General features: G+C 43.2%; 2 non-coding genes across 2 annotated transcripts; one reads left to right on the top strand and one right to left on the bottom strand.

Annotated features, from left to right (window-relative positions):
• The first annotated feature begins 9,157 nt into the window (after positions 1-9,157).
• LOC118595976 lies at positions 9,158-9,264 on the top strand. Its single transcript, XR_004946646.1, has one exon. It is a non-coding gene; the product is annotated as a U6 spliceosomal RNA (small nuclear RNA).
• Positions 9,265-9,916: 652 nt separating this feature from the next.
• LOC118595975 lies at positions 9,917-10,023 on the bottom strand. The gene has a single exon (XR_004946645.1). It is a non-coding gene; the product is annotated as a U6 spliceosomal RNA (small nuclear RNA).
• Between the last annotated feature and the right edge of the window lie 17,444 nt (positions 10,024-27,467).

Genomic DNA, 27,467 nt, shown 5'->3' with positions numbered 1-27,467 from the left:
CGTCAACAATAGAATGCAAGAGATGGAAGAGAGACACTCAGTCAGTGAAGACACATCGGAAGAAGTGAATACTTCGATCAAAGAAAATGTTATAACTAAAAAACTCCTGGCATCGAACATCCAGGAAATCTGGGACACTATGAAAAGACCAAATCTAAGAATAATAGGAATAGAAGAATGTAGTCAGACTTTCCTTTGGGCCTTCAGCTCACAAAAAATGACACAGAGACTTATTAACTATGAATATAAAGCCTTAGGTTAGGGTTGTTCCTAACTAGTTCTTATAACTTAAATTAGCCCATATCTTTTAATCTATGTTCTTTTACATGGCTTGATTACTTTTACTCTGCACTGCACATCCTGCTTCCTCTGGGCCTTGCTGGCAACTCTGCCTCTCTTCTTCCCAGAGCTCACTCTGTCCAGAAGTCCCACCTATACCTCCTGCCTAGCTATTGGCCATTTAGCTTTTTATTAAATCAATCAGAGTGACATAACTTTGCATAGTGTAATCAAATACCTTGCAACAGAAGAAGGAGAAGGAATTCGGGTCAAAGGCCCAGAAAATATTTTCAACAAAATCATAGAAGGAAATTGCACTAACCTAAAGGAGATACTTAACAAGGTACAAAAAACACACAGAACACCAGTAGACTAGACCAGAATAGGAAGTCTCATCAGTATATAATAATCAAAACACTAAACATACAGAATAAAGAAAGAATATTAAAAGGCTATAAGGGAAAAATTAGAACTAGCACCTGATTTCTCAGTGGAGACTCTAACAGCCAAAAAAGACTGGAATAAAATTCTACAAACTCTTAAGAGACCACAGATATTATACCCAGCAAAACTTTCAATCACAATAGAGAAAAGCAGACATTCCATGAAAAAAAAAAAAATGAATTTAAGCAATATCTATCAACAAATCCAGCCCTATAGAAGGAAAACTCCATCCTAAAGAGGTTAATGACATCCAAGAAAAGAAATAATCCCAAAGCAGCAAATCATAGGGAAAAATACACACACACACACACACACCACAACAGCAAAAAAATAGGAATTAACCAACATTCTCATTGATACCTCTCAGCATCAATGGTCTCAATTCCTGCCCCACACACACCCAATAGACACTAACAGAACGGATGCAAAAAGAGAATCCATCCTTCTACTGCATAGAAACACACCTTAATATCAAGGGTAGACACCACTCAAGGAAAAAGGATGGAAAAAGATTTTCCAAGCGGATGGACCTAAGAAGCAAGCTGATATAGCTATTTTAGTATCTGACAAAATAGACTTCAAACCAAAACTAATCAGAAGAGATAGAGAAGGACACTACATACTCAAAGGAAAAATCCACCAAGAGGACATTTTAATTCTTAACACCTGTGCAACAAACACAAGGACACCCAACTTTGTAGAAGAAACACCACTACAGCTTAAATCACATGTTGACCCTTACACACCGATAGTGGAAAACTTCAATACCCCACTTTCACCAATGACAGGTCATCCAGACAAAAACTAAACAGAGAAATGCTGGAGCTAACAGATGTTATAAACCCAATTCACCTAACAGATATTTACAGAATATTTCACCCAAACAAAAAAATATATATATTTATATACCCTTTTCTCAGCACCTCATGGAACTTTGTCTAAAGTTGGCCATATACTGTACTCCAACAAAAAGCAAGTCCCAACAGATAAATTGAAATTTTCTGATAAGCAGAAAATTGAAATAACACCCTGTATCCTATCTGACCACTATGGATTAAAACTGGATGTCAACATCAGAAAGCTTACAAACTCATAGAAATCAAACAACTCATCACTGAGTGAAAAATGGGTCAAGATAGAAATTAAGAAGGAAATCAAAAACTTTCTAGAACAGAATGAAAATGAATACACAATATACTCTAAATCAACGTGATTGGTGCACATATGAACTCCTGGAGACTGAGGTAGCATGCACAGGGCATGCACAGGTCTGCACCAGATAGGGTTCTAGAGCTAAAAGGAGGAGTTGACACTAGCCCATCCTTAACCCAGAGGCAATCTCCACTTTCTCAAAAACTTCACTTTCTCAAAGGGAGTCTCACTGGAAAACAAACTACTCCTAAGGGTAGGCTGCGTGCCCAGCAGTAGACGGCCAAGAGAGCACACCCTTAACAGCATCTTTGCAGGGTCTCAGTCTCATAAAGTTGCATCAGGGCTCTTTCTTTGCTTTCAAATTTATCTTATTTTTTTTTCTATTTTATTTTACTTATTTATTTTTTCCTTTCTTTTTTTACATTTTTTTTATCCTCTCTACAGGTCCTTCCCATATATAATATAGCTTCTAGTTTAGTGTTTTCATGGGATTCCTGAGTATGTGAATGAGTGGGTCTCTGCTTCTTGTGTATTTTCTTGGGCTTTTTTTCCTTCTCTGTGGGAGCCCACAAAGGTTTCCTGGGGAGATCTGAGCTTGCTTTACCCAGCAGGGCTTCATTAGGGGATGGCTTGACCATGGTGAGGTGTGGTGCGTGGTCACCAGGTGTCTGGGATGGTCTGCACTTGGCTGTGCTGGGGGGAGGTCTTTTGCTCCACCCCTTGGCATTCCTTTAAAAGCCCTTTAGTAGAGATAGAGGGGCTGGTGGGTTTTGACCCAGGCCCTCCTGAGGCTGTCCTGTGTTACTGTCTTTCTCCTCTATACTTCTATCTACATACTTCTCCCTTCTCCCTTCTCAAGAGTACCCTGGGGGAAAAGAGGGAGCAGGTCTCCCTCATTTCTGTTTGTTTTATCCAATTCCAATGTGTTAGTTTTTGTTTTATCATATCATATTATATTTTATATTTATTGTCTCTTAGAAGCCTGTTTTCTAGTAAGAGACAGAAATCGAGTTGATCTGTGTGGAAGGGGAGGTGGGGAAGAGCTGGGAGAGTAGCGGGAGAAGAAACCATAATCAAGATATATTATATATGAGGAAAACAATCTATTTTTAATAAAAGTGGGGGAGAATGCTTTCAAAACTAGAACAACTTTTGAAATTTTTCTAGATCCGTTTTTCAAGGATGTGCTGGCCAGTTTTGTCACCTTGACACAAGCTGAGTCATCAGAAAGGAGGGAGCCTCAGTTGAGAAAGGTCTCCACAAGATCAGGCTGTAGGCAACCCTGAAGGGTTTCTTCTTAGTGATTGATGGGGAGGGCCCAGCCCCTTGTAGGTAGGGATCCCCCCTGGCCTGGTGGTCCTGGGTTCTATAAGAAAGCAGGCTGAGCAGCCATGGGGAGCAAGCCAGTAAGTAGTATCCCTCCATGGCCTCTGCATCAGCTCCTGCCTCAGGTCCCTGCCCTGCTTGAGTTCCTGCCCTCACTGAGTTTCAAGATGTTTCAAGATATTTCACTGTGAGTGAAATCAACCCTTTCCTCCCAAGTTGCCTTTGGTCATGATGTTTTATCACAGTCATAGTAACCCTAACTAAGATAAAAGTATTATAGGAGTATTTACTTACATATCTCATAAACTGAGAAGAGATCTTAATTTAGGAGATTTAGAATCTAAATAATTTAAATCATCTTAAATCAATGAGAACGGGGTTCCTTTAGGATATTTCACAGTCTAAATTAGTAGCATGACCTGGTTTTAGGAAAGTATTACATGTTCACCAAGAGGCAAATACCTTTCTGAATGATAAAAATGCAGACATAAAGTCCCAAAATTACAAGCAAAGGTGAAGAATTAGGGCTGGAGAGATGGCTCAACAGTTAAGAGCACTGACTGCTCATTTATGGGGGCTCACAGAGGCTCCCTAGTAAGGCCTTACTCAAGGTCAGAGAATCTGAGCTTGCTTTACCCAGCAGGGCTGCATAATGGGATGATTTGGCCAGGGGTGTGGTTACCAGGTGTTTTGAAGACTCTACACTTGGCAGTACGTTGTGCCTTAATCTTTAAAGGGGGAGGTCTTTTGCCTCCCCCCTTGGCAGTGTATAAAAAGCCCATTAGAATAAATCTCCAGGTGGCTGGTTGGTTATTGAGCCAGGGACCTCCTGAAGCTATTCTGGGTCTGTCTTTTCTCTCCATCTCCCCTTATAGTTCTAATACTTCCTCATTCCTCCCGCTTCCGCCACCACCACCAAGAACCCTTTGACAGGTCAAAGCTGGACTCCCACACTCTTTCAGAGGACCTGGGTTCAAGTCCCAGCACCTACATGGCAGCTCACAACTGTCTGTAATTCCAGTTCCAGGGGACTTGAAACTCTTACACAGACATACACACAGACAAACCACCAATGCACATGAAATAAAAATAAATTTAAAAAATTTTTTAAAGATGAGGAGTAAACAGAAGCCCCTAAACTTAGCAACTCTGGTATCTTAGAGGTCCTTGCTACTGAGCACAACACCCCTACCTGATTGAGTCTGAAGCAGATGGAAGTCATAGAAAGGTAAGTTTTTCTCGAGGATTTTACACAACAGGGAATATATCTCTAAAAATCATTAGTCATAGAGCGTACTCAATAAATCGTAACACCAAATGCCCAGTTAATTGCTACCGACAGTGGGCACTGATACAACAGTCACAAAAACTATAAATTAACAGAATATTTAAATGAGAAAGTCATCAAATTTCTATTGTCATTTAGAAATGAAGAAAAATATGTCTGAGCTTTAATTAGAAACTATACTTTGATTAAAAATATACTGTTTTGTTAGCTGAATCCACTGGGAAACTCAGTGGAAGAACTCCAAATTTAATTAAAAACATGCCTCTTGTGTGGATCAATAAAATGCATCAGAGATTTTATGTAATATATTAATCAAAAGAGACACATGATAGGTGTTACAGCCGATTCAAAGGAGGAGTTTTAAAATTGTGTAGGCTAAAGGAACCAAGTTGAGATGGAGGTGCGAGGAAGTGGCCCCAAGACCAGCTTCTTTCAGAGGGTCAACTGAAGGTCAGGCCGGCACCTAGAGGTCCATAAAGAAAACGACTTTGCATTGCTGATTTTACCTTCAACTTACAAAGTTGTAAAACAGCTCCCGTGGAGCTGGAATTAGATATCACATTCCAGACAAGGAAGCTTCCCACCCACGCATTGTCCACACACAAGGGTCACCTCTCCTCTGAAACAAGAAAGAGGGGGGAAAGGTGAGTTTACGCACAAGTTGGTTTAGAGTGACTCCAAGAAATTAAAGGTGTTCGTCTCTATGGCTTCCCCCAGTCCTCCGGCACCTCCAGTGAAACATTTGCCATGAATTAAGGGAACGGCTTACTGTGAGTAAACGCTGTGCACAAGAAATATCTCACGACGATGTCAAAGGAAAAACACCTCTCTCAGCTCAAGGGATTTAGGAGAGAGTCAAGAGCCAAACGTAAGTGGCCATGGCTGAGGAGTTCAAATTCAGGTCTCGCCAATTATGTTCCAAAATGGCCATCGTTTTATCAAGTTTTTACACTCACAGAATAAAGAAGCCATAAATCAAGGCATTTAAACACCTTTTTATTTTCTTGTTCTTGTGTGTGTTCACAGTTGTGTATAGCCACCATGCCGGTACTGGTACTGGGAGCTGGACTCGGGTCCTCTGAAAGGCAGCAAGTGCTCAGCCATCCCTCTCTGGACCCTAAAAGTAGCTTTTAAAAACACAGATCATCTGGGAGATAGTCTGGATCATTCTTTGAATGACTACAATAGATCAAACCTCTAGAAGCTGTCAGAAATTGAGTCAAGGACTCTATTACTAGGCAAGTTTGGGTAGTAGTCCTCCAGCATGTTTTAGTTTATGGAGTTCCGTGCCAGAAATTAAATAAACTGCTATACCTTTAAAAACCCTACAGATCTTCCCAGGAGTCCTCCAGGACCACTGGAGTCTTCCCAAATACGGCCACAAAGAGGGAGGGGGGAGGAAAGGCGGAGGCATGGGCTCGGTGGGGAATTCAAGACAAGTCTGACCTGCTACACAGTGCATCTGAAAGGAGAGGAGAGAAAGAAAGGTAACCGCCAAATACAAACCAAACCTTGCAGAGGCTGAGAGTTCAAGGAGAAACCACAACTAGGCAAAAAGACCTCACAGACACTCGAGCCCCACTCGGGACAAGGAAGTCAGACCCTCCACAGGCTGGCTCCCGAACTGGCGTTGCCGAAGTCCTCAGGGCTACAACCTGGAACCCGGCTTGAGCACCTCCGTCTCCGGCTAGAGCTCATCAATTTCACCGGCGGGCGGCGATGCAGCGTGTCAGAGGCGCGCGCCGTGGTGTCAAGGGACTCAGCTCTCCCTGCTAAAGAGGACGTGAGAATCGGGGTTGAATTTCTTCCCTTGTAAGCGAGAACAAAATTCCTGGGCAGGAAATAACTTGTGGTGGACGTTAGATTTTCGTTGTCGTTGTTTTTAAAGAGTGTCAAATCACAGAATGTCCCCTTTTGCTTAATAAAAAAAGGAAAGCAACAAAATGGACTTTCTAGATCAGTGGGTACTCTCCTGCTGTGGTTGGATGAAGGCTCAGAAGAAAAGTCTTTCCTCTCCTTTGTCACCTACTGTAAAAAGTATTGACTTAGTGGCGCTCCAGGGTGCGAAGGAAAGAGAAGCGGAGTTGGCCTCAAACATTGATAGGACCAGACTCAATATTGTTCAGGGAACTTAGTTTCAGTTTCCTCTCACTGAAAAAAAAAAAACAAAAAACAAAAAACAAAAAACATCTCACCAAAATGTCATGGATTCTACGATGTACCACAGTTTGGTTAAATTACCACTAAGCTAAACAGTTTTAAGTAGCTGGTTTTTGTTTTGTTTTGGTTTTTTCGAGACAGTATCTCTATGTAGTTTTGGTGCCTGTCCTGAATCTCACTCTGTAGCCCAGGCTGGCCTCGAACTCACAGAGATCCTTCTGCCTCCGCCTCCCGAGTGCTGGGGTTAAAGGTATGCGCCACCACCGCTGGGTTTAAGTAGCTGTTTTTGAGTAAAACAACAGAATTACTGTTTATGTGAATAATTAAGATTATTACAACAATAATATTTACTAACAATACAGTCCAAATGTTCCAGAATACAAAAATAAAATGTTTCCTTATTTAAAAAAAATCTGATCTGAGAAAATCCTTCAAATAAATGTCTGCTAAAGCTAAATTGTTAATCACACCTATTAAACTTTCCATTCTCACAAAAGCAAATCTTAACTCACGATTACAATTACTTTAAAAGACGCCCACCACATCACTTTCCTAAATGCCTCTTAACAGATGTGATTACAAAACAAAACAAAACAAAACAAAACAGGGCCGGGCGGTGGTGGCGCACGCCTATAACCCCAGCACTCGGGAGGCAGAGGCAGGCAGATCTCTGTGAGTTCGAGACCAGCCTGAGCTAGAGAGCGAGGTTCAGGACCAGCACGAAAACCACACTGAGAAGCCCTGTTTCGAAAAACTAAAACAAAACAAAAACAGTATTTCCCTCCCAAAAGACTGGAGATTCACATATACTTAATCAAGGGTGAAAGAACAGGATTTTTAACGTGAGAACTTAAATGTATTTTAAGTGTCTGAGTGTTGCAAATGTGTAAGAGATGAGCATAATACACAATAACAAAAGCACGAGATGAACTGAGTAAACAGGGTGAGTTAGGAACGTGTGCAGTGTAGACGGGAGGAGTGCGGGATGGGGAAGGACAAGGATGGTGGAGAACGACCAAGGCAGCCGTGTAACAACGGGACGGAAGGGGAAGGAAATCCCAGACGTGAAGTTTGAATAACCCTGGCAGTAAACGTATAGACTGACCGAAAACAACGTGAAGAAAATACCCAGGCAAGAATCACCCCCAGGGAGGGCAGGAGAGGAAGAACGGCTGTCTCTGCTTGTCCCCTGGGTTCTACAAGCGTCTACACTGCTGCAGGGCGGCGGCCCTGGAATCCAGGACTCGGAACCAGCACGCCGCAGGGCTCCAGAAGAACCATTCGGTGAGGAAACACAGCTCGAGCCTTGCTGAGGAAGATCATTTGTTAGCTCAAGGAACTGCACGCACTTCGGGAAACACCTGGGTAAGGAATCCAATGACCCAGAGACAGAATCGACCTCCTTTTATCCTGTTCTTTGTCTTTCTTTCTCTTAATTCTCTCGCGGGAAGCACAGGAGTTGGCCACCAGAGACCATCCTTACTACACATGAACCAAGGGTTAAATACAACCACACCCCCAGGCCTTCTACCTGGGAAATGTTCATTAGTGCCTAAAACCTTTAGGTGCAAGGTTTGGAGAGGCGTGACACTGGGGGTGTCAGGACGCTGACCCCGGCACACATTCTTCACATGTCAACATCACATGTCAACATCACATGCTCCTGATGAGATGCGCGACCACCATCACTGCTGCATACAAAATCTAAAAATAAAAGCCATCAGAATCCCCGCCTCTGTGCATAACTATACATTTTCCAGAAGCAGGGCGAATAAAGCAAATCAGCAGCCTAAATTACGGACCAAACCCATAACAAGGTAGTTCCTCAGGAAGTCAACAGCCTGAAAAGAAACGAATAATGACCACTGGGAAACAGAAACCCGAGTGCATGGAGTGCATCGTCATCAAACACAATGCGAGCCTAGGTTAGCCCCTGATGGCAGTTTCTAAGAGGGCATCCTGGAAACCACCAAGTAAGTTTGCGCGCGAGCTGAGTACTAGGCGATACAAAGGACTGCCGGTAACGTCTGCGTGTTTCCTAGCGGTCGGGTAATTAGGGACGGTTTGGTTCCCTGGTGTCTGTTTTCCAAGGACTCATCACCGGGAACTTTCAAGTGGCGAAACCACGCACTCCAGAGCTGGGCGGTCGGAGGCTAGCCCCTCCGCGGCTCGCTGCTCCGCAGGCTCCACGGCGCGCAATCCCGGCATGCCCCGCGGGCAGAGAGCCCAGAACTCCCTGCACTCCCCAGGCGTAGAGTGCGCGCAGGCCTCCTACCCGACGTGCACCGGGAGCTCATTTGCATATCCCCAGTTGCAACCCTCACGGGTCCACGCTGCCACGCAACCTCCGTTCAGTAGCCGAGGTCACGAGCCTGACCGCAGGGTTCTGGTGAAGAAGCTTCCTTTCCACTCTCGCGGAGCCCAGGAACACGCGGGGAGAAAGTCACCGTAATCAAAAGGTTTACAAATCATCGGCCCTTATATAGTCCGCGGAGACACCCAGAATCTGTGCTCGCTTCGGCAGCACATATACTAAAATTGGAACGATACAGAGAAGATTAGCATGGCCCCTGCGCAAGGATGACACGCAAATTCGTGAAGCGTTCCATATTTTGCAATTTGGACTTCAATTATTATTAGTCTGCAGTGTTAAAATACATTGTTTTGCGCTCAAGGTTGAAATTGTGTACGGCTTTACAAAATGGGGATGAATTTCATCAAAACTAGGAACACTTTAAGTGAAAAGAATGTACCAATGTACCTTTCTCTAATTCGGAAACTGACTTAGAATTTTCCTTCCTTAACCCAAACCCGGAGGCCCCGGGGAGTATAACATTTTCACGTAGAAGACTTCTCGGCTTATGAGTGGCGTGACGAATCTTTTCTGGATTTACACCGATCCACGGTTGAGGCCGCACGGGGAAGCAACCTCACTGGTCTCTCGGCCTGCACCCTGACGCTCTCTCCTGGTTTGGTAGCTGTGTGTAACAGCTACAGGGCAGCCAGCCGTCGGGATCTGTTTTCACCAGGCCCTCCCTCTCGGCGTGCAGCCTAGGGAGAACACGCGCCTGGGCTGCTCAGTGGATTGCACTCGGGTCCAAATCCACGAAAAAAGCAGGGCAATTCAGAGTGGCGTGATTGTGTTGTTGCCTTGGGGATGCGGGAGGCTGTGACCGGAGGAGACGCTGCAAAAGGGGGAGGTCAAGCGTTGCACGGTTCTTTTTGTTTTTGGCCAACCTCCCTGTTTGTAAAGAAGTGTAACTGCTGCAAAATATGGAACGCTTCACGAATTTGCGTGTCATCCTTGCGCAGGGGCCATGCTAATCTTCTCTGTATCGTTCCAATTTTAGTATATGTGCTGCCGAAGCGAGCACGGACTCCTGGTGTCTCCGCGGACTATATAAGGGCCGATGATTTGTAAAACTTTTTGATTAGGGTGACTTTCTACCCCCGCCCCCAGCGTGTTCCTGGATTCTACGAAAGTGGAAAGGAAGTTTCTTCACCAGAACTATGTGTTTAGGCTCGTGACCTCAGCTACCGAACGGAGGTTGCGTGGCAGCGTGGACCGTGTGGTTGACCTCTGGGGATATGCAAATGAGTGCCCGGTGCGTGTCGGGTAAGAGGCCTCCTCCGGAGTCCTAGGTTGGGCGGTGAGTTCTCCTTGCGGTCCGCTCTCCAGGCACGCTGGGAGGGAGGCTCGCTCGCCCTTCTCTGACTTCCGTGGGGGGCTTGGGACACGCGTGGCTGCTAAGTCTCCAGTCGATCACCTCTCCCTCCCCGCCAAAATACGGAATGTGTTACCAACATCCCCCTGTGACGTGGGAGCCCCGTGCGGAAAGCCTCCGAGTGCGCGGGGCCGGCGGGCCAGGTGATGCCTCGCGAGCTCAGCCCAGAGCCCTCGGCGCGGTCCGGGAGGGACGGCGCCAGGGCTCCACTGCACCACGACAGAGGGATGCCGTCCAGTCCCAGCAACCTGGCTGGGCGACCACGCCCTCCCACTCCCTCCGGGTGGCAGGTCTGCGCAGGCGCCGGCTCGGTCCAGGACCCCGGCTCTGGGACCGAGGGCCGCGCCCCTTCGCAGGTGTCTGGCAGGCGCTGGCCTGTTGCCTGGTAACCAAACATCCGGACCGCAGATGGAAGGGCGGAAGCCCACCTCCTTGGCCTGAGAGGGGAGTTGGGAGGATGCACAACTGTTCACTTTGGAGTTGAACAGCCCGGTCGCTCTTGTACTTCCTTTTCTCTCCCCGCATATTAAATGACATTTGCTCTCCATATGTGAGGCCTGTGACGACGCCAATGGGTAAAAACATACCTACTTGCAGGAAATAGTTACTGTAATTTTAAACAGCAGCAAAGCCTGTTCAAGTCGTAACTCTGTGAGCTGTGAAATGAGGGACAAAGGTCGGAGCCTTTCATAGTTTGTGGTTTCAGGATTTCTCAGAATGAAGTCGAGGCAAAGGTTCTCCTGCGTGCTTAGAATGAGCACCATTAGTCAGCTGTGGCGTGGCACATACCTGTAACCCCAGGACTTGGGAGGTAAACACAGAAGAATCAAGACCAGAGTGCCCTACACAGCGAATACACGCCCAGCCCGGGCTAGTACAGCTGAAATTCCTTCCAAGCAAAGAATGATTCCTCCGGAGTTCACTCTGGGGAACCAGGGAGTTGCTCTGCCTTACTAAGACACTGATGAGTTGCTCACAGGGTCACAGGTGCGCATCCCCCCAGAAGGCTGCACCTGGAAAGCCTTTACCCAGCAGGGATGAAGACTTCCTTCCCCAAGGCCAGACTGACGGAACCCCACTCTCTTGGTCTTCCCAGCTTACAGATTCTAGCCCCCCCCAGCCCCCACCGCGGGTAGTTACGGATAGAGAGAGCTGCATACAACAATGTAGGTAGTAGGGTGGATACTCAGGGAAGGGTCTTGCGACCTCCTCACCCCTTTAGGAGCAGTCAAGGAGCGCAGCTGAGATGACCTTTTGGAAGTAGGCCCAAATGATCGTAGCAGGACGTTTGGTTCACAGGATAGTCCTGTACAAAACCTCGGCAAGCTGTCTCCCAAATATAATTAATTAATTATTAATTAATTAATTGTGCTATTAATGAGGAACTAGGCATCTTATTTAATGTGACTAGAGTTGTTTAATTGGCACCCAGTTTTCTGCTGCACGAAAAGGAAATCGTGTGAAGTCAGTCTGCACTGCAGAGACAGAGGCAGAGCATAGAAAGCCCTCTTGTGCGGCTGGTAAGCGCAGCTTGCTTTCCCTGTGTTTAGAGCGGAGATCGTTTTCTTTCACAACTTTTGAAAAGTAATAAAAACACTTGTTCTTTCACCAAAAAAAAAAAAAAAAAAGTGAAAAATGGTGTGTCTGTTTTGTTAAATCATCCATTAGAAGCTTTTTAAAAAAGGTTATGATATACTTCTACTGACTCTCTTTCCAACAGGCTATTTCTGGTCTCAAAGCTGTTAAGAAGTAATAAATTGATGTTCAATTTTGTGATTTGAATAAATGTATCAAAACCTTTTCATGTTCTCACATGCCTAAACACTTTACAACTGAATGGTCTCATACAGAATCACAGAACAGTTAGAAGGATGGTCAGTTACAAGGTCATGACCTTGATGTTCCTCCAAGTTGTTCACTCCTTCAGAGTCAAGCTACACTCCCCAAAGATCACTTTAAACCCTTCATATTCTGAAAAGACAAGAAATGTTTGCTGTATACAGAAAGAAAAGCATTTAGGTTAACATCAAATCTATTGAGTAGAGAATCTTTCCAAATGTGTACAGTTATGGTGAGCAGAAACCCTGAGTGAATGTGTATTGTTAACATGGGCACAGCCATGTCAGACCCCAATACCTCAGACCCATGGGAGTGGTGAAGGCTTCCTCGGGTGAGGCTCAGAGGAGTGCCAGCATTAATTTATTAACTTATTGCAGTAGATGACGTTTGGGGCCGAGTTCCTACTGAAAAGACTTTTAAGCCTAAGGACTTAACACACAATAATGAATGAAATAATTTAAGAAGATCAAGCCTCTAACTTTAAAACTGCCAGTGAAGAATCCTGGCAGTTATACCAACATGCTGCTTGGTAAGTCTTTAAAGCTATACCACTTAATATGGAGTTAACATAACACAGTTGAAATAAAACAGGCATAGTGGTTCCTGCCTCTAGTCCTGGCACTGGGCAGGCAGAGGCCAGCTTGGGTCCACAGTGAATTCCAAGTCAGTCAAAGCTATACAGTGAGACCCTATCTCAAAAAGCCAAAATAAATAAATAGCATACATTATTGAAGTCAATGTATAAATACGTAATTCAAACAGGGCTGAAATTTGAAAAGGAATATTTGCCTGAAGTTAATTTCAAATTCTTACGAATATCTGTTAAACTGTGCTTTTTGGTTTCAGCCCAGGTTGACTGTCGAAAACAAGGAAGGGGCCACATATCTGTTTGGATATTATTTCAGCAGCTGTTTCAAGACAGAAACAGATTACTGGGCCATGTCCTCAGAAATGCCCTCTTTCTCCACAAAACAAGGCAGACAGGTTTGTGCAGGGAAAGCCGCCTGAGGGCGGGATCTCTCTGTGGTTTTGGTTCTTGTTATTTATTGGGGGTTTTGTTGGGGGGGGGGTGTTGTGTTCTGTTTTCCAGTCATCATCATGTCTGCTATGCATGAAGCTTGAGAAGGTAGGATTTCACAAAGGCGGTTAGTAGATACTGAAAGTTACTCTTTTGCAACATTTCAAAAGCAATTATAGACTAAATCTCATGATTATTGCTTCCGTCCTGTTTCAATTTGGGTTATCCAAATTAATGTTAAACTTTTATGTGTGCAGCCCGTCCTGAAAACATTGGGCTTCTGCTTGGTGCAAACACATTATTGGCATTGTTTTATCTGCCTGTGTGTGTTTCTCATTAACCCCCGCAGAGACGTATCATTTCCATGATGTGGTTTATCACAAACACAAGAAAATAAAGGTCTGGGTCACTGAAATTTAATTCACATGTATACTAAAGGAACAAGTTTTGCCTCCATAGACAAATAATTCGGTATAAGTACAGTAGCAGACACTGGCCATGCTTTGCCTACATAGTAGGACACTCTAGCCTAACAACTGCACCCAGTTAAAAACACTGCCCGTTGAAATATGGTTTATCAAGTTAATATTGAGATGAAAATCATTATGCACTATTATGAAGTTCTTGGATCGTCAATATATGGAGCATTGTAGGAATAAAAACTCCAGTCAAGGTTACTTGTTTAATTTGTAGCTTATGAAGGAAAAATTTTCCATCTCACTCTAGATTATTTTAGTTTTTCAAATTGTTTTTTGGGGGCTACCTTACTTAGACTACTTATGTTTGTGAATGAAACAAAATGTAATAATATGGTCATAATCATACTATTATGACTGTTATGAAAAAACACAGGAAAAACTCAAAGCTATAAGGTCATTTATTCCCATGTTATGCTGCATGAACACAAGTGACTCAGACTTGCCTCCATGTTCAGTTGATTGAATGAAACGCTTCATCAAGCCCGCTTTATGTTTTGGATATTTTGGTGCGGGAACTTGTCTTAATCACATCTTTTCCATCGCAACATTCCTCATGAGGGTACACTGGGTACTTTGTTTAGTTAATTTACTTATTTTGTGTGCACGTGTGTGGGTGGATGTGGCGTGTGTGTGTGTGTGTGTGTGTGTGTGTGTGTGTGTGTGTGGTGGTCAGAGGAGAACATGCGAGAGTTAGAGCCTTCCCACCACCGAGCAGGTTCCAGGGATCGAACTCAGGTCTTCAGGCTTCATGGCAAGCACCTCTACCCACTGAGCCATCTCCTGGGGCCTGGGTTTCAGACTTCTGAGAACTCCAAAGTATGTGGGTACAACTTAGTTATCTCTTCTGTCAAGAGAAAAATTAACTTGAAATATAGATTATGGAAGAAAACATAGGAAAGTATTTTTGCAACCTTGGGGTGTACAGAGTTCTAAGATGAAATACAGAAAGTAAAGACTCTAAAAAAACTTGTTAATCTGGTCTTTATCAACACAGAGTCAAACTGTAATACAAGACAAAAACTGAAGAAAATAATAAGAATCCATTATCAGAAATGTATCAAGAACAGGTCAAGATGGGGCTGGACAGAAGGTTCAGCAGTTAAGAGCATTGGCTACTCTTCCAGAGGACTGAGGTTCATTCTCAGCATCTACATCAGCCGTCTGTAACTCCAGTTCCAGGGGATCTACCTCCTCTTCTGACTTCTGAAGGCACCAGGCATGTGGTGCACAGACAGACAGACATGCAGGCAAAACACTCATACACGTACAATAAAATAAGTATAAAATATGTTAAATAATAAATCAGAGATGTTTCTACATTCCAACATTAAAAATATGTCAAAGTGTGGGCAAAAGGTTTAAACAAACACTTCACAAAAATATACACATATGAGGGCTGGAGAAATGGCTCAGAGGTTAAGAGCATTGGCTACTCCTCCAGAGGTCCTGAGTTCAATTCCCAGCAACCACATGGTGGCTCATAACCATCTATAATGAGATCCAGTTCCCTGTATACATAATAAATAAATAAATCTTTAAATACACACACACACACACACACACACATACAGACACACACACATGAAAATCAAAATAAGACAAGAACAAAAAAATGAAAAAAAGACATATAAATGGCTAACAAGCAAGTGAAAACAAATTCAACACCATTAATCATCAGAAAATTGCTAATGTCTACTGAATATCATTGCACAGTACTGAAATGGCAAAAACTAAGAATAACCAACACTGAACTCTGGCAACCATGCAAAACAACTGCAGCTCCTAGGTGACATTTGTCATCTTAGCAGAATCTAGAATCTTCTGGAAGTTGGGCCTCTGGGGGGATTCCTGTGGGGGATCATCTTGATGATGTTAGTTGATGTGAGATCCATTTTCATTGTGGGTACAACCATTCCCTGAGCAGAGATTCAGACTGTGTAAAATGGAGAAAGCAGACTGAGCGATTCACTCCTGTTCCTCATGGTGGATGTGACGGGCTACTTCAGGCTCCTGCTGTCTGTCCGCACTGACCTTTACTGTGCCTTGAACTGTGAACTGAAATAAACACTTTCTCCTTAAATTGCTTTCACCAGAGTATTTTATCACAGCAATAAGAAACTGAGATATGTTTCTCTTACAAAGAAAGGCATACTGTGACCCAGTAGTTTCCAAATATTTATACAGGAAAAATTAAGACTTAAGTCCACAAGGATTCGTATAACAAGGGGAAAGATTGTGACATATTAACACAATGGAATGCTATTCAGCAGTAAGAAGAAACACACTGTTGATATGCACAGAGTGGATGGATTTTACAGGCCTGGTACACAGAAGAAGGCCATTGAAAGAGACTGTGTCTCATGAATCCATTCACACACATCTATGAACAAGGCCAGTGAGCCTTCTTCCAGTGAGTAAAAGCACTTACTTGCCACCGAGCCTGACAGCCTGAGCTCTGTCTCTGGGATCTACAAGACAGAAGGAGACAACCAGTTCTGACTCCACTTGAGGCCATGCTGGGCATTCCCCTCTTCCCACCCACGTGCATAAATAAATGCAAATCAGGCTGAAATCTATAAATAAGCAAATATAATCTAATAGCAATAAAAATTGAAATAAAATGGTTAGAGGGAGGAAGGGTGTCTGGACTACAAAGAGTTAAAGGGAGAGGAACTTTCTAGAATGATTTAGAATTATTCATCTCCATCAGCATGTAATTTGTCAGAGCATTTCAACCGTACACTTGAAATCTAAACATCGCCATGGTCACTATGCTTAGATAAAGAGAAAGATTCAAACTCAAAACTGCTGCTGAGGTCTATAACCCAGGCGTTCCCTGTTCCAAACAGTTAAACCATGGTTTCTGGAACTTTATCTGTATCCTCTCACTACATACATACTGACTCCACACAGTTGGTAGACATCTTGACTGGAGACATTTCAGTCAAGTTGAGTTGAAAATTATCTCTGTAACTTCGTGGGACTGTTAACTGAATGCTTTGCAACTGATGTTAATTATTTGATTTACAAAGTACTTATGTGTGGACAGTGTTCTTGGCACCAGGACCAGGGTACAGCAATGATCAATCCCTATACCTACCTCTCGCCTCACAGAGTATGGAGAAGAAACACACAATGAAAAGATATGCAAATGAAAGAGTAGATAACTCCAGCTGTCCAAGAGCACAGTGAGGATAAAACATTTAAAGAATGAACTACGTGACCGTGATCGCGTTTTACTCCTGGCTGAGGCAGGGTATGTGAGTCACATGTGTGTGCATGTCAAATTAACCTATGTTTAGCTCCCTCGTGACCACAAAGCCCAACTCTCCCATCTTTTACCCTCACTGTGCAGTGAAAATACTGTTTCAAAACATGAAGCCATGTTTCACTTGCACACATTTATTTCCTCACAGTCTTTTAGAAAGGACAAGTTGGCAGTTCCTCAGATCATTAAACAAAAACTAAAAGCACAGGAGTGTGTATTGAGAGAGAAAGCACAGGACATTATGCAGATCCACCATGTCCATTTTACCGAAACTTCCAATTCTTCTCTGGGTTTAAATATCTAAGGTGTTACCCTAGTCAAAAAATGTGGGGATCTCTAAATCTGTGAGTTCGAAGTGCCCATGAAAATGAGACCACATACCAACCGCATGCATCACATCAGACATAGGATAGGGGGTAAACATTTCATGCTCTAAAACTTCCTACATGGGAGTGGTTTCCGTCCTTCAGGTGATCCACAGATCACCAATTTTTAAGCACCTGTTGTATACTGCTATGATAGCATTGTTGCTTTTAATCTATTTATTTTGGTCCTCATCAAGAAAGGGACAGAGAATTCAGCCCCTTAGAGTTTTAGCTATGTTGGACACCAGTGAAAAGCCAAAAGTTGTGGTAATCTCAGGTAAGATCGCAAAGCGAGCGTGTACAAACCCAGTTTTGTTCTTATTCAGCTACTGTACAAACTAAGCCAGGTGAAACTGTCTCCTGTACTTGTGCTTCCTGCAGTGGACTCAGGACTATCCAGAAAAAATAGCACTGCTTTTCTTTAGAGAACTCTGCCAGTTCAGGAAGGACAGCGAGCATCATTAGTCACTGTCTGCTCAGAAGCAGAGACCTGCAGAGGACAACCACAATCTGCCGGGTGCTTTCCTCCCTGTAAGAATGGACACCGAAGCAGGAAACCTGAGTTGTCCTTTCTGGGCTCATCTTCTAGCATTTCCTCCGAGCCAAACAATTCACGTGGGAGAGACACCCGTGACGAATGTCAGCTGACTCGTCCTAGACGAAAGACTACACTTGTGTTCATTTGCCTTAGGAAATGGTGACAGAGGTGACGGTAACTCTTGAGAAACTGTGAGGCAAGGATGTAAATGAAAGCCAGGAATTGACTTGAGGCAGACAACTGTGCATTCTTGACACTTGAACAGAACAGATGTGTAAAAGATGATTTACATCAATATTAATAGTTAAGAAAAAAGTAGACAGGGGTAAGTTATACAGACAGAAGGGGGGGGGAAGAGAAGGAAAAGGACTCTTTTTCCACCATACTCTGAGACAAGATTAATAAGTATCTCCTGGGCTGGAGCTCCTTGATTGAGTATCTGCCTAGCATGTGGGAGGCCTGTATTCAATCCTCTGCACTAGAAAGGTCAAAAAAAAAAACTCCTCTGTCGATTACATGATTCTTAATCTGTAGGGTTGTTAGGAACACAGGCTTGCAGCTGGATGTGTCAGAATTTGAGTCTTGGCTCAGCCATTAGATGGTGGTATCCAGCAGCCTATGGTTCCTTGAGTTGCGAATAAACCAACTCAGACTACTGTTGTAAGGTTAAAGTGAGATGGTGCACGCAGGGTGCCTGGCTCACAAAAGATACTCAAATAACTGGTTTCATTGCCTCTCCTTTCTGTACGGTTCTTATCACCCAGTGCTTTGTTTAGCCAGGGACCTGGGTGTGTCTTATCTTTTCTCCTCTTTGGACTTTAACCTCTGTAATGATGGAGACACCAGCTTACTCATTTCTGTTCCTCTGAACATCGCCCTTAGACAGAGAAGGCTCTTGACAAACTAGACATTAAATGTTACTTTTTATAACCCAGCGAGCACTCAGCATTTTAATGAATAAAACCATCCCTAAATTCCCAGTGAGCTCCCTCTTCATTAGGTGGGAAGCTTTTATTTATTTTTTAAATTAATTAATTAATTCATTCATTTATTTACTTATGTTTTTTGAGACAGGGTTTCTCTGTGTAATGGCCCTGGCTGTCCTGGAACTCGATCTGTAGACCAGGCTGGCCTCAAACTCACAGAGATCTCCAATCTCTGCCTCCCAAGTGCTGGGATCAAAGGTTTGGCCACCACGCCCAGCTAGAAAGCTTTTATTTTTTAAGCTGTCTTTCTGGACCGTTTGATTAAATCGGTATCCTTTCTACTTCAGAGGATTGAGTGGGCTGTTTTCACGATTCAGCTGAGGCTTATTTTTGTTCTGATTAGCTTGTGATATGCACATTTACCCTAACCTAAGAAGTACAGAAGCAATCCTTTCTTCTCGTCATCAGAACACCTATGATCTGCAGGAACAGATTTTTTAGCATGGCTGCCCACTGACACCACCCAGTCACATGCTACATAACATTTCCCTGAGAGACGCACACACAGCAAGCGTCTCACAAGATTATAAAGTGCCTGGATCAGGAACTTACAGCTGGAGATTCAAAGAGAAAAGGGAATTAGCAGAATTAAAAGCCACCTCAAGAAAACTTACAGTTGACAGGGTTAGAAGAAGGTTTGCGGACCTCAATGAACCCTTTAAAAAGTGAAAATGTGGCCGGCAAGATGGCTCAGTGGGCAAAGAAGTTTGCCGCCAATCCTAAATGCTGCCGATCCTGAACACCTGAGTTTATCCCCACGTTGGGAAAGGAAAGAACTCCTGCAAGCTGTCCTCTAGCCTCCATATGTACGTGCATGAACACACCACACACACAAATGAATGAAATTATAATTTTGTAAAAATGTAGAAAATATGGAGCCAACCATGAAACATTTTCAATATTGAGGACACTCAGCACCGCACTATCTACTTAGAAGCAAGCCTAGAATGGAAAGAAATATGATCCCAAGAGAACCACAAAAGACACATTTCTGAAATGGCACCTCCTCACAAAAAGCCCCAGGCACACCCTTCGGGGAATGTTATGGAAGATTTTGTCATCCAGGAAATGAAAACTCCATCTGTGTTACTGCCTGAACCTTTCAGTAAGGCAAGATGTGGAGGTGGAAGTCAGTGATACAGATCATCCCCACTTTAAATAGCCTAGGTTAATTTGCATGTTTGTTTCTTCAAAAGAAATCAAACCAAAACAAAGCAAGCAAACAAACAAAAATAAGAATAAAACAAAACAAAAACCTCTCTTCCATTCTTCATCTTTCCGGCCTCTCCAACCCTCTTTCATTCCTCCTGGTGGCACTGGGAGCCAAGGTGTATCCCTTTTGTCCAGTCAGCTTTTTGTTTTGTTTGTTTTTGTTTTATTTTGATTTTTCGAGACAGGATTTCGCTGTGTTGCTTTGCACCTCGAACTCACAGAGATCCGCCTGCCTCTTCCTCCCAAGTGCTGGGATTAAAGGCGCGTGCGCCGCCGCCGCCACCGCCACCACCACCACCCGGCTTTGTCCAATCAGTTTTACTAGCATTTATTGTGGTGAGTCACTGGTCTGGTTCAAGGCCTCTGGTTTCTGGTTCACCATCATCCCTGGACCCTCACCATCAAACTCCTGTTGGAGTTTCCCAGGTTACCCCTAGTTGTCACAGAGATCCTGCAGGTATCTTCCACAGGACCAGTCCCTTCACAAGCTCCAGCAGGTCCTAGATGGGGTAGGTGTTAGGGTGGGCCAACCCCAGCTCGGGTTGAAACTAAGCTGGTCAGTCCAGGCCACTGTGACCACCCGCCTCGGTGGTCCTCTATGCCCATGCCTTCTAGGTCAGTTCTCCCTCACCTGTGGTGACCCTCTCTCTCTCCAGTGCAGGGGTCAGCTCTCTGGCTGCAATGTCCATCAAGAGGCAGGACCAGCTTTCCCAGGGCAAGTGAAGGGCAGGGCTGGCTCAGCGTTGCCCTCTGATTTCATCATACATGGTTCCTATGGCCTCCTAAAGTAACATAGGTCACAGACCACAACAACACAGACCCCAGCTGCAGCAGGACCATGGATCCAGGCATGGCCCTGGCAGCAGCTCGCAGCAGCTCACAGCAGCTCCGGGCCCTGACAATATCCTGGCTCCCGGTGAAAGCGCAGGCCACTCAGATCAGGATGGCTCTGGCTGTGGCATGGCCCCAGGACACCAACAAGGACACAAGTTGCTGCCCCAACCCCGGGCTTCCTGGCAGTACAGACCTCAACCCACAAAAACACCCCAGCAGCAGCAGGACCATGGACCAGACCTGGCAGCAGCCGAGGCTGGATGAAAAAAGTATTTTATTAGTTATAATAGAAAAGGTCTATAGAGTCGTGATATATCGAGAGAAAGAATATTTTATGCAATAGGAATATATGTTTTAAGATTTATTTTATTATTTATGTGTATTTGTATGCAGCTCTGTGTGTTTATGCACACATGTGTGTACGGATGCCCACAGAGGCCAGCCCAAACAATCCATATATTCGAAGCTAAGCATTTTTTAAAGAGTCCAAAGTTTTTAAAATGCCAAAGTTTATAAAGTAAAAATAAAAATTATAAAAGGAGGTCTAGGGTTGGGGATTTAGCTCAGTGGTAGAACGCTCGCCTAGCAAGCACAAGGCCCTGGGTTCGATCCTCAGCTCAAAAAAAGTAGGCCTAGAGCAGTTAAGAGTGTACTACTGCTCTTGCAAAGGACCTGAGTTTGGTTCCCAACACCCACATCAGATAAGCCCATAATCACCTGTAATTTCAGCTACAGGGGATCCAACGCCCTCTTCTGGCCTCCTCAGGCACCTGCACTCACCATACACAAACACACACGTAACAAATAATTTTTTTAAATTAAATTTTTTTTCAATTAAGAAGGCAAAAGTTGGGTTGGGGATTTAGCTCAGTGGTAGAGTGCTTGCCTAGCAAACACAAGGCCCTGGGTTCGATCCTCAGCTCAAAAAAAAAAAAAAAGAACACACCTTAAGAAGGCAAAAGTTACTTTGCTGTTAAAGAAAAATGTAAATGTAGTGTAGCCAAAGTGAAACGTCTACATGGGACCCAGGAGTGACCTCAGCCTTCACATCCACTCATGTGCTCAGTGACTCAGCTAGAGAAACTCTGAATCCTACAAGCTCCATTTATGGGAGCATGCTGCACAGGTAAGCCAGGTTTTATCTTTTATACTCTGTACCTTTTCTATGTGTGGATGCACACATATATAGACACTAACCCTCAAGTTTTACTTACCTATGGTATTCAGAAAAAGAGCATGCCGAATAGATTCGTAGAGTACATGCAGTTGCCTGTACAATATAGCCCAGATATATCATAGACTACACCATCGAGGCTTATGTAAGTAAGTACACGCCACAAAGTCACAACTGTATTGTTTCTCAAAAAAAAAAAAAAAATCCCATTTTGTTGGAAAGGTGTATGGATTCTGCCTCGTTAATTCTGGAGTGTGTAGGTTTGTACAGTCCCTTGGAAACTGTCACGATCTGTTAGAAAGGAACAAATGCACACTGTGCATAGCAATACCACAGCTATGTCTTTACAACCAAACACTGCAATACGAAAACAAAACACTGATAAAAAGAGGCCAAACAGAAACAGGTATTTCTTTTGTTAAATGGTCTGTTCTGCTTTTGTGACTTCTCAAAAACAGGGAAATTTTTACTCGGGATGGCCATGGTCTCTGAAGAATGGTAGGGAGTATGACAAGACACCGAGAGACTATGGAACTATTCGAGTCTGTTCCTGGGTGCTGTATACACCAGCACATTCAGTTTTCAATAAACAGACTACACACTTCTCATCTGTGTATTTTCATATGCTTTCTACTTCAGTATTCATTGTTAAAAAAAAAAAGACCAGCTAACTACTTTGCAATAAATAGCATTTCACCCCAAAGCCTTTTTCACGCGCACATATACATTTCTATTTTTCTATTTACTTTATTACCATTTTCTCTACTCTTTTCCTGGTTGGAAGTCTGAGGTTAGAAGCTGAGTGTTATTTGTCCTTTGGTTTCCTGAAAAACTTCACATATAGTAGTAGGCACTTAATAAATACTGCATTGAAATGAAAAAAAAAAGTATATTAAAAAGCTTTACAAGAAATTTTAAGCAAAAATATTACCAAACAATTACTTCTGACTCACCTTTGCCTACCAACAATACTCTCTTCATCATGTTATTATTATATTCATGAGAGAAATATTCAAAACCTGTGAGGATTCCACCATGTTGCTGTAGAAAACAACCCTTCTTAAACTAGTTTCTCCGAATTTTAGAATTTGTTTCTGGATTCCTCCAATTTGGCTGTGTGAAGATGTTAAAGGGAGCAGCAAGGCAATGCTTTAATTATCAATATATGAAATTCGCATCTGGCTACCCTACCGATGACATCTGTTCCCTAAAGTAAACATCCTCTCTCCTTTGGGGACGTCCACATTTCCGTCTACACAACTCATGGAGGCATTGGCTCTCAGCTGCTTTGTGCAGTAAGGGCAGGGGTGGAGGCCCGTGGCTATCATCTGCTAACTTGGATTCCTGGGAGTCTGCTCAGAAGAGGAATAGCTTTTGTGACGACATGCCATGGATAAGATAAGCTTCGGCAGAAAGGAGCATGTGAGCTTGCTCCGAACACTTAGTCACGCTAGCCAACTGACCAAATGTTTGGTTAAGCATTTTACCGATGACAGCCCTTGTGTGCACATCAGCCTTCAGAATGCTCCTCCTCTACAGGAATCTGGGCAGAGGCTCTTCCCTGAGCTCTCTTGACTCCAGGCAAACCCTTTCATAGTGCCATGAGACGGAGTTGAAACCACCTCTTCAATGTACTGCCTCTTAAATTCTGAGGACCTTGAGGACCAAGCCTCTTCATTTAAAAAAAAATCCATTCTATAAAATATTACCTAGAATAAAGTTAACACAGAAATAAAATTATGTCCTTGAATAAAGGAATTAATTATAGACTCAGCCCATCATATTCCTAATTAAACAAGGCTTTGTACCAGGATATGAACTATGAATACACAAATCTGAATTAGTGGTTAAAGTCGAACAATACAATTAAATTGGGCATCTCAGAAGCATAACAAGGAAGTATTGATAAGACTCAGTTCTTGTAATATGAGAATAAGATGCCTCAAGGAATTCTATCAGTGCAAAGTACTAAGCAGGAGAGAGGGAGAGAGAGGGGAAGTGAGAGAGGAAGAGAGGGAGGGAGGGAGGGAGGGAGGGAGGGAGGGAGGGAGGGAGGGAGGGAGGAAAAATGGGTAAAAAAAAATGTAAAAAAAAATCTGTAAATACATAGCTGGAAGATGCCAAGACAATCACCTCCACAGAGATAATGAGAATTGGGGATTTTTGTTTGTTTGTTTTTCCAAGACAGAGTTTCTCTGTGTAGCTTTGGTGCCTTTCCTAGAACTCACTCTGTAGCCCAGGCTGTCCTTGAACTCACAGAGATCCGCCTGCCTCTGCTGAGATTAAAGCTGCGCGCCACCACTGCCCGGCCAGACTCGCTGGTTTTACCTGACACTGTTTGAGTTAGGAGAGAGAACCTGGACATGCTCACATGAGAAGTCCAAGGGATATGACATGTTGACGCAAGTTGGGACACTGAAAGGTACCATTCTAACAGGAGGGTGAACTTTGGAGAAACTCCTGACACACAGAGTGACATGGCCATCTTAGCCTTATTTAGAATAGAGTAGGGAAATTTTTCCCACAAGATAATGTGTGCAGAAAATGCCCACCACAGCATTTCCCCCCTGGATATTAACAGCCTGAGGACTTCTTCTATAGAGACTATCTGTTGTAGAATATTATTTTAACATGTGTTACAGTTGTGTATGCTGTGGAACATTGGTTTAATGATGCAAAGATGTGGTTCATTCTTTTATGTTACATTTGTTTAACTCTGTGAAACTGTGTAGCCGGAAGTTTCTTGGTCCCGCCTGGCCCCAGCTTCTTGCTAACTAGCTCTTTCATCTTAAATTAACCCATTCCTATTAATCTATATGTTGCCACGTGGCCATGATATTACCAGTCTGCTGGCATCTTGTTGCTCCTTTAGCGGCAGCTGGTGTCTCTCCTGACTCTGCCCTTCTCTCTGTATCTCTGTTTGGATTTCCCGCCTGACTGTAAGCTTTCTTGCCATAGGCCAAAACAACTTTATTTATTATCCAATGGGAGCCACACATATTCACAGCATTCAGAGAGACATCCCACCACAAAGCTGTGTTACTGTGCCTGTCTAAAACACCTGACGGTCTAATAGAGAACGGAGCAGCCAATAGTGAGGCAGGAGAAACAAGAGACTAAATAGAAGGAGAAATCTGGGAGGAAAGAAAGAAGTACCAGAGAAGGAGAAGGACCCAAGGGCTGGCCACCCAGCTACACAGCAAGCCACAGAGTTAGAAACAAAGAAAGGTATACAGGAATAGAAAAGGAAAAGCCCAGAGGCAAAAGGTAGACAGGAATAATTTGAAGTTAAGAGAAACTACTAGAAATAAGCTAAGCTAAGGCCGGGCATTCATAAGAAAGAATAAGTTTGTGTGTGTGTGATTTATTTGGGAACTGGTTGGCAGGCCCCCCAAAAGAGCAAAAACAACCACCACCAACTGCCCCTATCAAGATCAGCTAAGCCTGCCTCCTCCATCCACTGTATGTTCAGCTGTGTGCAAAAGCTCCAACCTTCTGCTCAGCTGTATATTATAACAAACACGTTGAGCTCCCAGGGGGCTGCTGTTTCTCCATCAGAGAGTCTAGTTCCCCTTGGCCTCAGCTCTTCTGCCTCTTCTTCATCCCATTGCCTCTCCAGTCAGGCCCAGTCCCTAGAGCTGAGCAAGACTCAACATGACTGTTTGAAAAACAAGAAGATCTCAAGAAGATCAAAGATCTCCAGGAACAAAAGAGACAATACAATAAATAATGATCAGGAAAACAGAATCAAAGAGAACAGAGAAATGAAAAGTGTAACTAAGATTAAAAATTCAAAGATCAAGCCAAGTATCAGATTAATCAGAAAAAAGAATTGCTAAAATGGAAATAAAATAGAAAGCACACATAACGTAGGATGAAGCTATTAAAACCTAGACAGAGGGCCTAAGATAATTGGAAACAAGCAAAGGGATCCATAATGTACTGTTCTCTAAATATAGATTATTCTGCTAAGACAAAACACCAAAGGTTTGTTGCTTTCTGGCAGATTTTTTTTTTTTTCTCTTTGTTCTGCAAATTAGAGGCCAAGCTTAAGGTTCTGCCTAAGACAGGTTCCTGATGAAGTTTCTCCTGTGTGGCCAGCCACCTTCTATCAGGTGGTAGGTGAGGAGACAGAACTCAGGTCTCTCTTGTGAGGACATCAGTTGTTGAATGATGCCCCACCCGAATGTCCTCACTTGACCTTAATTAACTACCTGAAGTCCTCGTGACCAAATAAAGGTACACTGTGGTTGGAGATTCAGCGCATGAGTTTTGGTGGGATGCAATTCTGTTCACCACAATAGGCAAGACTAACAGAATAAGAGAGACAATATTTAAACACAGTAACAGAGAGCTTAAAAACACATTTCTGGTTAACTTTAAGATCCAAGGCAATATAAATGAAGAGAATTATGGTCCTGAAATAAAGAAATGAGGTTTAGGTCAGATAAAGGGACAGGTTATCTACAAAAGAATCACTAATACACTGACGATGGCCAACTTCTCACACTGAAGCAAAAGACAGTGGGATGGTATCTTAAGTCAATAAAAGTATCGGGAACGGAAGCATCATGATATATTAATCTTAGTGTAATGAGTATTACAGAACATTGCATCCAAGAATCATAGACGTGACATTCCTTCCAGATTTGGTTGGAAATACAACTGGCTGCAAACTCTCTATGAACTATATTACAACTAATTTTAAAGGAGTGATGTCACAAAGAATGTGATTTCTAAAAAAGGTAACTAAATTAGCAACCATACAAAAACAACTATTTTTCTGTACCAACAAAAATATACTAGAATATTTCTTACAAGACACAAGAACTAAGAAATATTTCAAAATGATTTAAAACACTGTCAATTTTTATGGAACATAGCCAATGTGTTACTCACAAAGAGGGTCTTTTTCCTTTGCTTTTTGTTTTAGGCAGTTTCTCACTGTTAGCCAGGCTTGCCTTTAACTGGGCTGGGAAACACTGCTCCAGGTCTCAGTCGTCAGAGAAGCGGGCACTAACTCTGTCTCCTTACCCACCAGGAAATGCACCACTTTAAATGTGTATTAAAGAAACGAGAGACAGGTGGGTGTGGCAACAAAGCTCTATAATCCCAGCACTCTGATTGCTGATACACAGGGGTTTGGGATTTGGCTACATAGGAAAACTTTTTCTCAAAGGAGAGCAGAGAACAACATCAATAAAACTGGTCAAACTCCAGCAAAGCAAAAATCAAGACAAAAAGAGAAATGATATTTAGAAGGTAAAGGAGGGGATCACAAAGGGATAATAACAGCATTGAACAACTTTGTCAATAAACATCAGAACTTATATGAAAGAAACTATTTCATAGGGAAGTATTAGCAATCATAGCAGATAAA

The sequence above is a fragment of the Onychomys torridus genome, chromosome 14 (assembly GCF_903995425.1).
Source record: "Onychomys torridus chromosome 14, mOncTor1.1, whole genome shotgun sequence".
Classification (NCBI taxonomy): Eukaryota; Metazoa; Chordata; class Mammalia; order Rodentia; family Cricetidae; genus Onychomys; species Onychomys torridus.
The sequence above is the reverse complement of the archived record's forward strand: the minus strand, read 5'-3'. Positions and strand labels throughout refer to the sequence as shown.